The sequence below is a fragment of the Triturus cristatus genome, chromosome 6 (assembly GCF_964204655.1).
Source record: "Triturus cristatus chromosome 6, aTriCri1.1, whole genome shotgun sequence".
NCBI lineage: Eukaryota > Metazoa > Chordata > Amphibia > Caudata > Salamandridae > Triturus > Triturus cristatus.
This window is the reverse complement of record NC_140589.1, coordinates 697147225-697166564: the sequence shown is the minus strand read 5'-3', so window position 1 is coordinate 697166564 and position 19340 is coordinate 697147225. Positions and strand designations below refer to the sequence as shown.

General features: G+C 44.2%; 1 long non-coding RNA gene across 2 annotated transcripts in view; it reads left to right on the top strand.

The window, feature by feature from the left end:
• Window positions 1-343: 343 nt before the first annotated feature.
• The window catches only part of LOC146817736 (uncharacterized), a 75821-nt gene continuing 56824 nt past the window's right edge, over window positions 344-19340 (top strand). Inside the window, exons 1-2 of one of the 2 annotated variants that reach the window (XR_014962577.1) lie at window positions 344-433; window positions 5003-5089. This is a non-coding gene — a long non-coding RNA (uncharacterized LOC146817736). The remainder of the gene's footprint in view (window positions 434-5002; window positions 5090-19340) is intronic. The other variant, XR_014962578.1, reaches the window with a different exon arrangement.

Sequence of the window (19340 nt, the reverse complement as noted above, 5' to 3'; positions counted from 1 at the left end):
AGATGATGTTGCATTCTTAAAGATGGCGGTGATATTGGCAATGAAGTTATTACACATTGTCATGGGATGTACGCGTTATGATGACGTTTCATATATATTTAGTTAAACAAGGATGCGTGATTAGCATCTCGTTTTGTTGTCTAGATTTAGGAATCTATAACACTAACAATGGTTTTGCATTATTATGAAATGTTTTAAAGAATGATTTCGATCAAGATGTTGTTTACGCACAATGGTTGCGATGACATTGCATATTTAAAGATGGCGGCGATACTGGTATTAATGTCATTACGCATTGTCATGTGACGTACGCGTGATAATGACGTGTACATACACGCCCTCAAAAAGATGGCGTCCACATCCCATATTACGAACTACGGGCGGGAATCAGGAACGCCGGGCGCCGAGTCGGGATTATTGTTTGCGGCTGCGGGTAAGTTCATACTGCTGCAGCATTGTCCTGCGAACAGGGGGTCTGTGTTTTAAACCATGGGTGGAGGAACTGACCATGGTAGGTGTCTGTTTTAACGACGGTACAAGAAAATGGGTAATGAGAGACTGGGCGTTATGCCCTAAGTAAATTGCATGGGTCGTGTGCGCCGTTTCCCAGTGGTAATGAGATGATTTGAAACGCCATATCTGTACTTTTCACCACAACATGGGTGGATGGAGGCTAATTTGGTACCACCATGTTTGATACTGGCTGTTTGAGGACGTGGTCCTGCATTGACTGGATGGATGGGGGTTATTTTCTCTGATTTGTCAACCTCATTTTCATCATTTCCTTGGTGTTTATATAGCGTGTACTGAAATATGCATTATGGGTATTAATTATAGAATAATTGGTGTTGGTTCCTTAGAAACTTTATATTTTGAGTGTTTCTTTGCACACTACACCTTTCAATAAAAAGATGAAAGAATAATGAGGTTATATAGGAAAGTTAAGTGAGTGGATGCACTTACATGTGTGCTTTGTTCTTACTTGCTCGCTTTAGATATACCACATCTCCAGACATCAATAAATGTTTGGTTTTCATTGTGGGACTATCAGATATAATTCCTGTATAGATATGAGGCCATTACTTTAACTCCTTCAGTGCCCATGACGAGATGGTCTCGTCATGGAGCGCGGTTGCGCTGTGCCCATGACGAGACTATCTCGTCAACTGTCAACTGTCAAAGTATGCTTTATTCGAATAACATTCATAAAAGCAAAATACAATTTACAATAATACATTTCATAAAATAGGTTTAAAAAACGATTAAATTCAATAATAGTTCGATTCATGCATACATAAACAGATTCTGACTTGATTACGTCCATGAAGGAAACGTTATAGTCGATTAGAGACAGGTGTTGTTTGTTGACTTCAACCAATTAGACTAGTTTGAGACCCTGGGTAAAACATTCCGCGTTAATAACAGTGGATGTTGATTATTAAAAACAAAAAGAATTAATTAACAATGATTTTAAAAACAGAGTACAGGTAATAAAATACAAGAAATAGCAAGGGGGAGAATAGTCGAAAGACTAGCAGTCTCTCCCTGTTCAAGAGAATAGTCAAACGACTAGCAGTCTCAATCTAATCATCCACGCCCATCCTAGATATTTTGCAGTGGCAACCGAAATCCAGGTCAATGTACTGGTGCATATAATACGTAGAGCTACAGTGCTACTAGTAGTTCCTATATTTTTGCACATCGGGGACAGCCATATACGCCTTGGTAAAGCATAAGCTTTACAGGAGAATAAAAAATGTCCGATGGTTTCTTTGTTAGTACCGCAGACAGGACAGCCATCGCTAGATCCCACTTCCCACTTTGACGTCAAAGATCTGAGGGGGAGTGCACCTGCTCTCAATTGGAAGAGAAGCTTCCTGTCTCTGGGCTTTGTTATAATGTCCCAGTAAGGTTCAAGATGAGGATACATCTTGGCCTCTAGGAACTCTCCGGTCATGTTACCGGTGCTGGAGCTACTCCAATGCCGCTGGGCGACCATCTCCCAGTAGATAGTCTTAAGTGTACTTTTAGAAGGGAAGGTAGAACATGCAGGATCGTCCCAGAGTGTGCTCAAACCGAGCTCAAGCAGGGATGTCCTAAGCGCTTTTAGCCAACCAATTTTATGATGGACATCGGTTCTTATAATATCTAAAAAACCTCCTGCATAATGAGAAAGCGCGGGAGTTGTCCATAACCTGCGCCAGTACAATATTGGGCGAAGCCGCGCTAAATCTAAAATGGCTCTTCTGCCCAAATCATACTTGAGGGGCAGCAGTGGAGTGCTTTTGGGAACACCTGTTATACCCCTAAGAAATGTGTTCTCTGAAGATTGGAGAGCAGCCATCTTCTCAAAACCCCACAGCTCTGCGCCATAGAGTACAGAACCCAGAGCTTTTGCTTCATAGACCTGTAAAACAGGTTTTACAGGTTTAGTCAGGGATTTTCTGTGCTCTGAGCTAATTGCACCGGCCAATTGCCTATGTTTAATTGTTGCAATTTCAATATGATGTCGCCAGCTCTTCGCATTAGATATGTGCATGCCCAAATAAGTGAAATTGTTCACTACCTCTAGCGGACGATTATTTAAGGTAATTTTTGTCTTAGAACTACGATAAGGGTTAAAAGTCATCAACTTGGTTTTGGCAATATTTACCTCTAGTCCGTACTCACCGCAGAATTTGTCAAAGATAGACAAAGCACACTGCAATCCACTAGGGGTTTTAGCTAGGATGAGCGTGTCATCAGCAAACATTAAAATGGGGATTTTAATCCCATCTAAAAAAGGAGCATCCACTTGTGCAGAAGTCATACGTGTTACAACATCATTGATATAAAGTGTAAAAAGAACTGGGGCCATCGAACAACCCTGTCGGACACCCCTCTCAACAGGGAAATCCGAAGTTACCGAACCTAAACCACCCCACTGGATTCTGGCATAATTGGATTCATGAAGGCTCATTATCATAGATAATAAATCGCTTGGAATGCCCTGCTTCTGAAGGACCGTCCATAGCTTTAGTCGGGGGACAAGATCAAAAGCGGCCCGTAGATCGACAAAGGCCGCATACAGGCTTCCTTTGCCGAGCACAACCGTCCTCCATTGTATCAAGGTAAAACGAAAGACCTGATCCACCGTACTTGTGGATCGTCGAAAGCCAGCCTGGAAAGTTGAAAGGGCATTGGTCTCTTCCGCCCAATCCAGGAGCCTATTGACGATCACACGACCCACTACCTTTTGGATGGTATCTATGAGGCTTATAGGCCTATAGTTGCCCGGCAGTGATCGATCACCTTTCTTAAAGACCGGAATATTTACAGCACCCTGCCAGGATTTTGGAACTGATGCACCCATAGCGATAGCATTAATAAGATGGTGGATATACAAGCACCAACGCTCCTTATCATTAACAAATAAATCCGCTGGCACTCCGTCAAGGCCGGGGGCACGACCACAAGCAACCGTATCAAGGGCCGTCAAGATTTCACCAGGACAGAAGAAATTTTCTTTTGGGAGATCTACACTAATTGTCTCGTGCGTGTTTAAGATGTTAAAAGCAGCATATTGATTTTTAAAGAATTTTATCCATTCAGCTTCAGGGACATTGTTATGAGGGGACTCAGGGCCACCTGATTTTCCCCATCTAACAATGTGCCAGAACAGCCGAGAATCCCTACTGTCACTAGCTGCCTTCAACTCAATCCAATGGTGCTCATCCCAAGCTTGTTTAGCCTTGAGGATACTAGTTTTATAGTTTTTCCTAGCAGCTTGAATTAAAGCTGTTTGCCCTCCCTTGATAGCGTTACCCAGAGCAAGTCGTGACTCCCTACATTCGGCGTTATACCATTTAGCAGGCTTTAGTGCTCTGTCACCTTTGTTTTTCACAGGTTTAAGGAAATATCCCTTGATTATATCAAAAAGAGAATTATGAATTCCTTCTGCCTTGTCTAAGCCATTGCTAAGTGTATTACAATGCTCTATGTCTAGTATAGCTGAGTCAACATGACTATTGATGCTAGCAATAGCCTGATGGTTAATTGCTACCTTTTCCCATCTTAATCTCCGCATGTCGTTAGTGGGAACAGTCTGGGGGGGGACGGGCACAGGAGATCCTGCGGGCAAGTTGATGTGAGACCACCATTTATGCGTTAGGCACAAGGGGTTGTGGTCGCTCTCGAGCCTCCCTTCCACCATCATATCACAAATTAATGGCCATAGCTTCAAACTACATAACACATAATCGATTCTGCTGTTATGTCGGCCATTGTCAAATGTGCTTGCACCATTCCTATCTCCACTGGTCCTGCCATTTAGGGCTCTTAGACCTTTTTCGTAGCATAGGGCGTTTAGGCCAATAGCATCAGCAGTCCAGCGCGCAATGGGAGGGAGCTCTAGTTTAGGGACGCCCCATAGTCGATCCTCCTCATCTCCAAACAATTCATCATCACTTATCAGGGGTTCAAATGTGCTATTAAAATCACCCGCAATGATAATGTTATTGTTTGACGAGTGTGTGTCAATAAGACTGTCCAGGGCTTCTAATACCTCAGACCTCCCACTCCTCTTGCTCCGAACATAAACATTGTAGATGTCTACACTGCCCAGCTTATCTGAATCCAATCTAATTAGTTGAATATCCTTGTTTTTGGTATCAACAACTTTGATGGCCAGCTTTAAAGATTGGCGAGCCCATATTGTTAGGCCCCCCATTGGTCTCGTCATGAACCCCGCCCGCTAATGCAACGCCCGGCACAGGACGGGGAAAGGGCGGGGCACTGAAGGGGTTAATGCTGTGACGAAATAAGTTCAGCAATACCATTTCGATACTTAACGAAAAATGGAATATTAACATCGGAAGTGAGAGAAGGTAGTCTGAACATAATGTGTATTTTTGGGGATCTATTAATGATTTTTTGAAAGAATGTTTGTCAAACATGGTGTTGACCTAAAGTGGGTCTCTCTTTCTTCCTTTTGTTTGTTATTTTGTGCTCATCGCCTATGTAGATATATGAGTACCATCTCAGAGAAAAAATCTTTTGACGTACAACTGTCACTGGACACTGGACACATTCTAGCAAGTGTCTACAATTGGTATGTCCTCCTTATTGTTCAGTTTGTCGTTTGAATTGGTTGTAGTATATATATATATTTTTTTCTCATGTTTAATCTTTGCCTGGTGGCACCTGATTTTAAACAAACCGAGTCATTGTTTGTTCCTTCATCCATATATACATTTTTTTTTTTGGATGGATATAAATGTAAGTCTGTCATTTTAATAAGACATGCATTTAAGTCTGTATGCCATCATTTATGGTACCTTGTGCCGATGTATCATCATATACATATCTGGAGAAACAGTTGTCTATACTATGTGAATGGATTTTTGGATTAGATTCCTTATGGACTATCAATGAGTTTATAATGAAAATGACAATTGCCGGTACTAACTACTGGGTCTTAACCCCTTTGGATTTAGTTCTCATAAGGTCAGATTCGGGTTAGGTTTGGGAAAGCCTTGATGTATATGTTTTTAATAAATTAATTGGCTAAGAAGTTTTTTTTAGAGATGCATGTTTACATTTTTGTGTTGTTGTACACATGCATACCAGGACATATGATGTATATATTTGAGTTTGTATTTATGAAAGTCTTTTTGATTAATGTATTTTTATATGTGTCTTTTAATTACGGCCCTGAAGAAGTTCTGTCTAAGAACGAAACGCATTGGCTGTGGATTGTAATACAACAAAAAGAAAGATTTAATAAAGAAGGAACTTTATCTTTTCAATACGAACGGACAATTTTGAATTGTATATAAAAAATGGTGCAACTTTGATTTTATTTTACAGGATTATATTGTACTGAGTTAAAGTAAGACATTGAACAGGGACACTCAGCAGCTACAAATGGTCACACAATAGTAGCACCTCCTTCATGTAATCAGGCAAAGAGTGCAGAAAAGAAGTAGTCATCATGCTTAAACTGTCACGTTTTAGGTGCCTTGGACTGTAGGACTACAAATTAATCTGGCGTAATTCAAAATGTTAAAGATTTCACAAGGTACTATGCAGTTTGCAGGGTTGACCCCCCCTGCAATGTCATAATATCCAGTAAGAAGTAGATGATTGACACTCACTGTTTCCAGGAACTTGTTTACTAAAACATTTCAATGTAGCACTCTTACTTTTCTAATCCATTAATAGCCTTGTAAACCAGACAGAGTCCTGACAAAGTGAGTATGATAGGTAATGAAACGTGAGAGAGGGTAATGAGATGTGGGTATGAGTGAGAGTACAATACACAAACTTTCTATTCTTAAAACAGTCCACACACTAGACATAATGCCAATGGGAAGATGCTACATGCCCTACATGTCTTCCCCTTTAAATTTAACATGTGCTTTCAACACTGGAAAACACAGTTGTTGTCTTTTGTGGAGATTAGGTAGCTGAATGGACACTGATAAGCACTGATTCAAAAGGTTTGGAAAACACTAAGAAAACACCACTGAAACCGACAAAAAAACATTGGAACCAGGCAGCGTACATATAATATAGTGTTACAGCCCGTCGTAGCGGGCTATACCGGCCATCAAAGGCCAGCACCAGCGTTCGGCTCAGGCCTTTAACAAGGGAGCGGACTTTAATGGCCAGTATAGCCCAGCTGCGGAGGGCTATAAGGCTATTAGAACATTCTGCCACTAGAGGGCAGAATGTTCAAACAAATAAAACAAAGACCTCACGGAGCCCGAGGGGATTTAAATCCCTTTGGGCTCCAAGAGGCCTTTGTTAACAGCAGCAGCTGTGTAATGAAAAAAAAACATTAGAATGTTGCTCTGCTGACTTTTACCGGCCTGTAGTTGCCCGGAGCACTCCATTGTCTGCAATGGAGTGCTTAACATTCTAATGTTCTAATATATGTGATGTCATGTGTCAGATAATAAGAAGTAATTTGAAGTTGTTACTATTACGTAGTTTACCATAACTAACAAAAGTCACAGCTTTTAAGAATTTGTATTGCAAGCATAACATGACTTTACGAGAAGTGTTTTCAGGGAGTTTTTGGTATTGTTTTCATAAATATCATGAGTTACTGATCTAGCCATAATATGATTTAATGAAACCTTTTAAAGAATTTGTTTTTCCTCCAGATGTACTTCATGAAGGCCTTTATTCTTGCCCTCATGATACTGTGTGCAGTGTGTGAGCTTTATTTATGCCTTTGTCTGGGCTTTTTGCCCAATAATGTGTTTTGCTGGTCATGGTCACTGGCAACTCTGAAAAGTCCATGGAGCATACTATAAAGTGAGGGAGGCAGTGGCTGTAAACACATTTGTTGGGTGGAATTTTGGAAGGGCAATAACAAAGAAACCGATATTTATTAATTTTCCAGGCAATGCAGCTCACAATCCAAAATTTTGCCAAATTTGAGCAATTGGTTTCTTGCCCATGTCAAATCTAATTGGCACCAGTGGTGAGCTCTTAGGGAACCTCAGTAAAGATCTTATGAAATTAGTTTCTACTTTCTCGAGGCTCTCTAAATTACAATATCCCCATAGGTCTGAGCCATAGAGACCTGCAGAGCTTTGTATATCTTAAGAGTCAGCAATACCTGGTGAATTATTACATATTTGGCAAACTTACTTATTGAGTATGATCTATGTTTAAGCTCTAATGTGCTTTTTTCTATTTGAACTTGCCATACATGAGGGTCAGCCAGACTAATGATCATGATAGTCAAACTCAGTTACTCTTTCTAGAGGGTTATTGCCAAACCATATTTTGCCTTTTCACTGAATTGTTTCTGTGACTTGAATGTCATGAATTTTGTCTTCTGCAAATTTATTTCTAAGCTATGCGTGCTACAAAATACTTAAAACTTTCAGAGAAAATCTCTAACCCTTTTTGTTTTTGGAGATGAGCAAGGTGACATCTGCATATAATAATGCAGGCTCCTTCACACCAGCCAAACTGGGTAATCATCCTCACATTTCATTAGATACTACACACAGGGGTATATTCACAAGAACGTGTGATAACTACAGCAAGAGTAGCTTAACACAACTCTCAACATTGCAGCCTATCGCAGGAAAACTACGCCGTGCTAACCAAGTATTCACAACGCGACGGTAGCATGCGATAGCCACCAGATAACACATCAAATGTCAGCGTTAAAATCAACGCCATGCCGCAAAAATGCGGAACGCGAACGCAAAAATTCATGTGATGAGGCCAATCGGGAACAAAAATCAGCGAAAACCAGCCACAGGCCTGCAAATCCCACACGTCTGGGGGGAAAATGCACTATAAAAGACAGAAAAAAACACCAAAACCAATTCAAACTTCCTAGCACCATGGATGCACCCGAATCGAGTGCAGAGGACAAGCTGAACTCCACAAGCCCCACGGAGGGCCAGCCAGGAACCCCGTGTTCAGGGTAGGGCAAGGAGAAGAGGAAGAGGAAGACAGGGTTCAGTCTGCAAGAAGACCAGATCATCGTCACGTGATTGAACACCATCAACAACTGTTCGGCACCTCCACTGCGGCACTGGCAACCCAAACGGAAATATGGCAGGCCATTGTCACCAACGTCAATGCAGTCAAAGTGTCGAGGAAGTCAATGGAGGAGGTCAAGAGGCGCTGGCATGAAGTGCACAGCCAAACCAAACAGAAACTCGCGGCCAACAGGAAGGCAGCAACGGCGACTGGAGGTGGGAGTCCTGCGACACACGAGGATCTGGATGAGCTGGAGGAAATGGTGGCCACAGTCAGCAGAGTGGAGACGGTGGCAGGATTTGGGGGCCTGGACACAGCTCGATACGACCTGACCCAACAGCAACAGGGTGAGTAACGACCAGGGACTGGGGAAACAGGGGGAGATGGGCACAATGGCACACATGCACAATTATGTGTAGCACACTGCACACCCACAATGATCATGGAACATGTCCCTGATAGCCTTGGCACACTGCAGCACACATAAAAACACCAAGTAGGCCCCCGTCTACAATGTTCACAAAGGGGCCCCCCTTCCGAGCACCAATATCACAACCGGCCCATGCACATGTGCTGAATCCAGTAAAGCAGCGGCTCTGTGACCCACACTCACTATGCAAGTGACACTGCATGCCCGATAGCATGGCAGCAGCCAAAAAACATGATATGGCCCACGAATCGACATGGAGGTGGCCCTGTGCGGATCACATACTTATAGGAGCAGGTCACACTCTGACATATCCACGTGCACCCACAACCCATGCCGTACAATACACTCAGCAGACGCACAATGCACCAGGCCACAAAATCTGTCCGAGAGCACATATGACCCAAGTCAAAAACAATTCAGCCCCCGAAAAGCAAACAATTCAAAGGCACCCCGCCACAAAGGGAGAAGACTACACGAAATCAGAGCTGCATGGGCAACTCCCCCACAATGCAGCACACACACACAGAACATCAGCAATGACGGCAATGTGGCACAGAGTGCAACACCAACACCACAGGACAGGACTCACAACAGGTTCTGCACGTGCCTATTAACTGTCCACTCACATCTGGCATTGCCTGACACTGTGTGATGATAATGTATGGGTACTACCACACATCCATCATGTAGTCAAAAAACACATTGACTGCCATCAAATAGCCAGCTCCAACAAAACAGTCACAATGTACATTGGCATGCAGTCTGAATATAAACATCTGCAAATCTTCTACATACATGTGTAACTCTGTTAACCTGCATCTCCCCTTTACATTGCAGAGGGACAAGCAACACATCCTGCATAGCAGACCACACTTCCCATCATTGATGATGAAGAGGACAACCTGCACATATGTCAAGACACCCTCCAACGAATAATGGACAGCCTCCGCACCCCATCCCCCGAAGCAGGGCAGGCCAGCTGCCCTAAGGTGACCCCACCACCTACACAGACCACACAGCAGGAAACACACACCACCACAGCTGTCTCCCAGAACCCCACTGACCAATACATGGAGTTCCAACAGCGTGTGTGGGGTTGCCAGGTAGAGTTGGCTGAACAGCTGCAGGTGGGTTTCAAGCTCATGGCAGCCAAACTCGATGCCATACGTGAGTGTCTGAGTCCCATCAGGGACCACAGACCTTGGCTGACCTCGCTGGGGCCATTAATCGGATACAAGAACTGTCTGGTCAGACAGGCACCAGCGATGACAGCACAGAGTTGGCACAGATGCGGAGGTCAATGGAGACCATGGAGCAGATGCAGGCTGGAAGTATGGCTGCCACGGCTGGACACCAGCGAGTAGTAGCTAGGAACTTCAATGTCCTCCAGTTCATCATCTTGCGATTCCTGCCATTGAGCCTGTCCCAGATGACTGAGGCAGGAACATTGACAGACACAGCTCCGACCCCTGATGTGTGAGTGGCACATGGTGATGCTGCCCCATCACTTTTGCAGTCTGATGTGTCAGTGGCACACAGTGATGCAGCCATTACCCCGCCACACACACCGGACACACCGCACACAGAACCCGTATCAGGGGAGTAAGATGGGGATGGTAATTACTGTGTGAGGAAGGAGGCAGTAGCATCCATCACCACCAAATGGCCTGTTCCTGCCTGGTTCTGCCCTATGCATCATGCCCTGGGACAATACCTCCCACTGAACCCCGGAACACACTGCGACATTCACCCGGACCCCTACACGGACTGCCATATCTTCACTGTTGGACAATTACACAGCAATCCTGCTGCGGACTGCAGTCCACCTCTTCCTAATCACTTTTCAATCCCCAAAGGACTCTGGTTTGCCCACCACTGGGCTTCCATGTAATGTGGGCTTGGATGGCCATGTACAGCTCCAGCTCTGTCAATGACCTGAATGTGAATAAAACATTCTAAATCACACAGATGTGTCATGACTATGTTCACTCATCTATGGAAGTATGGCTGTATGTAGGGACAATGATTGCACATGAAGGTACACCCTGGTAACTGACATCTATGCGCATGTGTATCCCTGAGACACATGGCCAATTGGATGACCATGAAGGTGAGTACTAGCTGTGTCCCCATTGCACATCAACAACAATCTCACAACCCCCCAAAGTAGGCACACATCCATGTAATGAATAGGGCTGTGTGTAGGAATGACCAAATCGGTAGCAGGCCAGGAGTGGTGTCCTACATCACATGTGACAACAGAACTTCACGTCGCATACCTACTCACACACATCTGTGTGATACATGACATTGCTCCATATGGTCAGAGGTTGGACACCATACTCACATTGCTGAAGTCACGTAAATGCACATGTCAGCCAGAAACTATCCCAAAACAATGTCTGGGTCACAGAGGTGGAGCTTGCAAAAGGGAGTCGTCCCCCTTGCACATGCGTCAGTCAGTTCCTCCCTGTGTAGGGATGATGCTCATTGTGGCACACGAGTGAACAATCTAATCAACACACATCATAGTTAGACACCAGTGGAGTGGCATAAACTTTATTGGCATGTGCGTGTCAGTACGGACGAGGCAACGGCCACAACAGGCAGGGACATGCTTAAGACACTTACACACAGCATGGGAATATGTCGAGGTTCAGAAAATGGTGAGGCAAAAATGGACAACAATCATCACGGATGGCAACGGTCTCAGCCCATCTTGCCTTGCTGGATGAGTCATGTGTTGTTTGGTGTCTGCCCATTGCCCCGTGTGAGGTGGCACGACTCACTGCCCATGGGATCTGCATAGTGCTCTGCCACCGGAGTGTGTTGTTTGTCTGCTCTACTGACAGTGATCAGGTGAAAGTGTCCGACAGGTTTACATGTCGTGCTACATTGCCATGTGTGTACTCTCCCCCCAGCAGTGTGTCCGAATTGGTAACATTGCCAAACTACGCTATGTTGCTCCCATCACGGACCTGCATCTGACGATATATAGATGACTGTCTTCTAATATGGACAGGAACGGAAGAAAAACTAAGAGGATTTATTGACTACTTGAATAGCAATATTATGAATATCAGATTTACTTCTTGTGTAAGTTCTACTAATTTGGTATTCTTAGATGTTGAACTATTTATAGACAATGATAAAATCTGTAGCAGGATGTATCGTAAACCTACGTCCTGCAACGCTATTTTACATGCGGGCAGTGCGCATCCCAAACATCAAATTAGGGCAATTCCCTATGGAGAAATGCTACGGGCGCGGCGTAACTGTAGTGAGGACAACCAATTCAGGGAATGTATAAAGGATATGGAAAGGAGGTTTACTCAAAGGGGTTATGACAAAAGAGACCTAGAGGTGGCTACACAGAGAGCTCTCAAGATAAAACGCGCATCCACCTTAAAACCCCCAAAAACTAAAAACAAGTCAATTTGGATCAGGATGATTACGGATTATAATCCTATAAATTCAATTCTCGATAGGAGTATGTATAAGCACTGGCATATCCTGAAGGCGGATAAGACCCTACGGGAATTTCTGTCAGACAAACCACAAATTACATATAGAAGAGGGAGAACTTTGGGTACAATTCTGAGTCCAAGCTACCCAAGAGAGGCTGAGAAGGAACAATGGCTTACCCAAATGAGTAAGGGTTTTTTTAAATGTGGCCATTGTGGGATGTGTAAACATGCGAAAGATAAAACAAAACAATTTCAGTACAATGGTAAACGAATATATGATATTGTGACTAACATTAATTGCAGCACCAAATTTGTTGTATATGTAATTAACTGTATGTGTAAGAAAATATATGTGGGAAGCACAATAAGGGCTCTTAAAGACAGAATCGCTGAACATTGGAGAGCTGTAAAGAACAATGATCAAAGATATCCTATTGCTGAACATATACAGAATTGTACATCGCAAGGTTTACATAAATCATTCCAATTTTGTGGTATTGAGCATGTTAAGATGGAAGCGCGTGGAGGGAATAGAGAACTCGCACTGCGGAGGCATGAGGCAAGATGGATCATGCGCTTGAGGGCCGTGGAAGATGGTCTCAATTATGACCGTGAGTTACAATATTTCCTAGGTGAATGAGAGACTAATGGATGTGTCAGGATGTTGTAAAGAAAAAATTAGGAAAAGCAGATTCAGTGTCGGTTTATTGGGGCTGCGAGCTTTCCTCGCATTTGTAGTTATTTTCTAGCTGTAGGCGTACTGTAGTTCCTAGTAAGATCTACAGTGGTACATATGTTCATGATATACTGAATGAGCAAATAGCAAAATGGATATAGTGAAGAAAGATGCACATGGTCTATTTAACTAGTTGAGGAATGGGGAATTTTCACACAACATGTGACGGCTGGCAGAAGTAATTTGGGTTGTATTCCCTTGTGGGTAAGAAACACCCCATTTATATTTAATTGTTGCTTTAGCGATAAGAATTATTGATTCCTGAAACGAGATAAGGTTGCCGTTTTGAATGTCAGGTATTACTGTTTTAGACCTAACCATAATGGCGCTTTGAGAATATGGTGAGTGGAGTTATTTAAATTTAAGGTATGGCGGGGTTAAACAAAGAATAGTAATGGGCATGATTATAAACGTGAGGTATTTTGTGTATCCGATATTTAAAAGGAAACACATAATTAGATACAGTTTGCCGTTCGTCTGGTTTCACTTATCGCTGTTGAAACCTATCCAAAATGGCGCTTGTGAAAATACGGGGAGATGAGTCACCTCGTTTATTTTGCTGGCGTGGATAAACAGGGAGTAGGAAACGCCACGCTATCAGACGCGAGGAGTGTTCCTGTATCCGGGGACCTTGTTATTGCGGATAGTAAGTACTATGAGAGCTCTCTGTTATGTTATCTGGGAGTGGCATGTGGTAACGTTAACAATTAGGAATATCACTAAGAGTCTTATTATCATTTTTAGGTCTCCGTACTTCAGAGACTTGTCTGGACAAATTGATTAATGCTTCGAAATTAAATTTGTTTATGGTCACGAACAGAGGTCAATATTAAGCAGGTGAGACTACATTTTAGTCGTTTTTTGTAGGCTTTAGGCCTGATTTATACAGTATCTTTTAGTGCAGTTTTATTTAGAGCATAATTTACATTTTAGGCAATTGTAGATGACTGAAAGAGAATATTAAGAAGGAGTTACGGCTGATGATGCTGTTAAAGTGCACGAAGGTATGTGTATATTATTAAGAGGCTGTGTTTTTCCTCGCCATTCTTGCCTCTTGTGCTCCGCAGTGTTTTTTACAAGGTGTTTTTTGTAATTTTTGGAACATAGGAGACAGTTACACAAGATTAAGGTACTGATTAGATTTATTTAGAGGCATGAATATATGGTGTGGTTCACTGTTGGGAGAATGGTGCCATCACGAAAGTGCTAAGTGTTCACTGTTACAATGGTGGAGGACTATTTGGAGTGGATATCCAATCAATGGGTCAATTTGTTTAATATATCAAGTATATGCAAATATGATATTATAATAATAGTGTGAAGTCACACAGCATGTTTTCTCCTTTGCACATGGAAGTAATGTGGGCTTTTGGGTATGAAACAAGTCAGTTTCTATACTCCAATGTATATTATTTATTGCTTCCAGCCCTGAGGAAGTCGCATGGGTTAATCCCTATCGACGAAACGCGTTGGGAGTGGAAGAATGTTAATGAATAAAGAAGTTTGAAGATTCACATGAAAATAAAAGGAAGAAGAGAAGCCCACACTAATGTGTATCTAGTTGTGTTACTGTAACAGGAGACGTTGATGGTTAATTTGCGTGTGCTTCGACAAGAGAAAATACGTGATGCTCATTGTGGCACACGAGTGAACAATCTAATCAACACACATCATAGTTAGACACCAGTGGAGTGGCATAAACTTTATTGGCATGTGCGTGTCAGTACGGACGAGGCAACGGCCACAACAGGCAGGGACATGCTTAAGACACTTACACACAGCATGGGAATATGTCGAGGTTCAGAAAATGGTGAGGCAAAAATGGACAACAATCATCACGGATGGCAACGGTCTCAGCCCATCTTGCCTTGCTGGATGAGTCATGTGTTGTTTGGTGTCTGCCCATTGCCCCGTGTGAGGTGGCACGACTCACTGCCCATGGGATCTGCATAGTGCTCTGCCACCGGAGTGTGTTGTTTGTCTGCTCTACTGACAGTGATCAGGTGAAAGTGTCCGACAGGTTTACATGTCGTGCTACATTGCCATGTGTGTACTCTCCCCCCAGCAGTGTGTCCGAATTGGTAACATTGCCAAACTACGCTATGTTGCTCCCATCACGGACCTGCATCACCTTACACAGGTGTGTGTACACACTAAGCCTGGGCAAAGCACTACGCTACGCTCGTGTAGTATGCAAAGTTCGCGCTACTTTGCACTACGCGAATTGCACGTAGCACAGTGCGAACACGCGTAGCGTAGTGTTGGGTAGTGCTGCGGTCATTTTTTGCTTGCTCGCGGTCCTCAACGTCAAGTTGGCGACCGCGAGCAAGCAAAATGACATCCCGGCGAGACTTTTTCCTTGTTCGCGATCAGCAACATCAAGTTGGCGATCGCGAGCATGGATAATAAACCTCCCGGCGAGATTCCCAACGCGAGGAGGTCAGGTTTCTCATTGCGAGTGGTCGCACATGCTCGCGACCGCTTGCGAAGAGAAACTACCAGTTCGCGTTGAGAAAGCTGCTGCTCGAGTAAAAATCTACTCGAGCAGCAGAAAACTACAGCTCGCACTGTGCAAGATGCCATTTTCAATGATTGCACAGCGCCGGTTGCTTGTCCGCACTGTGCAATCATTAAAAACAACATCTGGCACAGTGCGAACAAGGTACTACGCAGTTCGCGAAGTGCTACGCGTAGCTCGCGTAGTGTGAACTGAACTTTACGTAGCTTCGCGAAGTGCTACTTTGCGAACTACGCCCAGGGTTAGTACACACGCGTAGTTCCACGCACATGCATCCAGAGTCCTGATGAAGGCAGACATGTCCTCTGTTGTGGTGGAATATGTGAGCATTCCCCACAATGCAACATGTTTTTGGGACCTGTGCTGTGGGTGACAATCCGATGTGGCTGCAGGAACGTAGTTACTCGTCCATGAATGCCTGTGCAGCTTCATGTGCAATGTGTCCCAATAGTACTTCGTTGTCGTGTTCAAGGAACACCAGGGTGAGCCAATCCATTAACTGGTCTGGGCAGGTGTGCTCCGTCCACGCCGTTTCACCAATCCGCAACACAGCCCAATAGGAGAGTGCCTCGATGTGGTCACTGCACACGAGGAATTGTGCAATCTCCCATACACAACTGCCAATACATCCGCAGTATGTCAAGGCATCCCATGCACGGCTGTCTCGGTTACACTCCTGTTTGTGATCCAACACGGGGTGCAGACACAAGTCATAGTCCAATTCATCTGCGGTTGTGTTGGATAGGTAGACATCCATGGGACACTCCAATGTGCATGTTCGGCAGTGGAACCAGGGCTGGACGCAGGTGACATAGGCAAGTAACTGATCCGCAGCACTGCCAGTGGCAGTGCGCCCAGTAAATGCAGCATGCGTGCACGATATTGTTCCACATGACGGGGGTTGTGCAAGTGCCCGGGATGGCCTGCCATTGCGTTGGTGTGTCTCGTGGAACCGGCACTCTTCTGAACTGTGGCAGTTGTGTGGAGGATATGCCACAGCTCTGAGTAATGATTCGAATGTGTGTGCAACGTTGGGGAGAATGAGTTGCTGTTTCTGTGAGTGTAAAGGGCATCCCATGCGGGGGTACCTCAGGCAGGGGCTTCTGTGTGTGGGATGGATAAGTCGGATGATTCATTTGCACAATGCGTGGTGTGGGAGTCATCCGCATCTGGCATGGCATCTCTCTCAGGGTGTTCCAGCCACGTTCTGGACCAAGGTCAGAGATGCAGGTGTCCTCCCGCCTTCTGCATTGGAACAATGGAGCTTTCATCCCTGATGTTTGTCTGAATACTACTTGTGTTTTCGGAATGTGATGGGGCTTTTGCGCTGAGATTGTGACAAGGCCTTGGGCTCATGGTATACGGATGGCGATACACATGCACATGTTGGCATGTGGAGCTAGGTGCCCGAAAGGCCTTACGCTGCTTGTGCAATCTCACTCCGTCTCTTTTCCTCGCTCTCTCCCTCTCTTTCCATTGTTGGGCGTATGGCACACCTTCGTCTCTTGGATTTTGTCTTACAGGCTGTGCCCTATAGATTGCCCAGTGAGGACCCGCTAGGACTCATCCGAATGGTTGTTTTGGTTTTTGTTTGAATGGTGTTTTGTGTTGGTGATTGCATTGCGGTATGACTGACTCTCCATTTTCTGGCCACACATGTATGTTGATTTTCCTGCTTGTGCGACATCAGGCAAAATATTTGTTTTGGGATTCGTGGTGTTGGTGTGCAGTTTCTTTGTCCGGGGTTGGGGGTGGGCCCGGGGGGGTGTTGCGGGCCTGGGTGTGGTGTCGGTGGGTGTTGTGACCCTCTTGGGTGTCCGTGCTGCATGTTCAATTGCTCGGGGGCATCTGTTGTTCTTCATGTGTGGTTCTGGGCTGTGCTCCCTTGTCTGGTGCAGGTTGAGGTCCAACTTTGCAGCAGGTCTGAGCAGGTGTTAATTTCCTGGTACTAATGCGCCTTATTGCCTGTTTTGTGTTCTTATCGCAGATCTGGCTGGTCGTTGAGAATGTTGCGGAGTGATGTTGTTACTGCTTTTTGCTCGGGAACGCCTACTCTGCATCTCATTAGCGATAGTTGCCGGGGTCATCCGTGGCGATGTTTGTTGCGGATGCTAACGCCGTAAAAGTGGTGCTGTAGGCTGTTTGCACCGGCTTGTGAATGGGGCGGTAAATTTATCACGACTTTGGCTGCGCTAAAGTGACGTTAAATCGGAGATAGCTCCTTGAGAATATGGCCCACAGTTGTTTATTTAAAAAGGAGAAAAAGTGTGGGTGACAGAAGACAGCCCTGACAGACACCTTTTTAAATTATATTGTTTTGGTCAGCTCTCCATTTTGGGCCCCACCAGACTTGGGCAAAATTGTCAGCATACAGCTGTCCAATTATGTATAAAATGTCTGATGGGATTCCCAATAGGGGATTCCTAAAAGGTGACTCCTAATAGGGATAGATTTCCCCATAGCTTCTCCCTAGCAACAATGTCAAAGACAGCCCGTAGATCAATTAATGCAACATATAAGTTGCTTCCATTGATTTTGTCTATCGTCCACTTAATCAGAAGATATCTAAAATCTTGGTTGATATTATTTGTTTTTGGTCTGAACCCAGCCTTGGACTGACTCAGTATGGTATTTGCAGTCACCCAGGCAGTAGGTTTGTCCAATACCTGTTTGTAGAATATTTTCTTTAAGTTATTGATTAGGTCTATCGATCAATAATTGCCAGGTTTTGTACGACTCCCTTTCTTATGTATGGACACTATCTCTATGCCTCTCCAAATGTTCAGGGATAGGTGTTCCAGTGGCTGTTGCGTGAATATGGTATTTATATGTGGAAACCAAAGGTCCAATTAAGGAAGAAAAGGTCAATGGGGAGTATATCTAAACCAGAACTTTGGTCTTGTTCTGTGCTCCAATAGCTAATGCAGTTTCTTGAAGGGAGAAAGTAAGTATGTGTCCAATGTGTACCATCCATTTATCTGGCAACATCTCACTTCTGTGTTTGTGATGTCAGCTATTGGCTGTTTGCTATGACGATCTCAAAATAAACGATCCAATCATTGCCTTTGGATTGCGATTTATGTGGAACACTATATGCCAAAAAAGTGTTCAGTCTCTACATTTTGCTGTGTCATATAGATCTTCCTAATGTCTTGAATTCCATTCTAACTTTGCTGCATTGATAGTCTTCCAATAGTTCGCTCCTGAGGCTTTAATTCACTCACTATCTCCCTGCTTTATCGCTGCTATAAGTTGCAACTTCAATGCCCTACAGCCCTTTGAAGGTCCAGGACCCAATGTGCACGTTTAAGGGAAATATTCCCTGGAAGTATCAAATGTCTGGGTAGGAGCATCTAATAACAAACGGGTGGTGATGCAGGTTTTCAATGAAACAATCTAAAGTTGCAACTATAGTGTTATATTTAGGCCCTCATTACTATGGCGGTCGGACATGCTGTGGGCAGATGTCCATCTGACACTGAGTTGGCAGTCCCACCTGCCCAATTATGATAGGACCACCAGCACAACAGGTGGAATGTGCCTTTTTCACAGCAGTAAAAGGGCCGCTGCACAAGCTGTAGTACAAACAGGCCCTTTTCAAACATACATGCACCTTGTGCCAGGTGCCATTTGGTGCCTGGCACACAGTGCATGGATGTTTGGGCGTGCACCACATGTACCCCCTTATCACTTAGC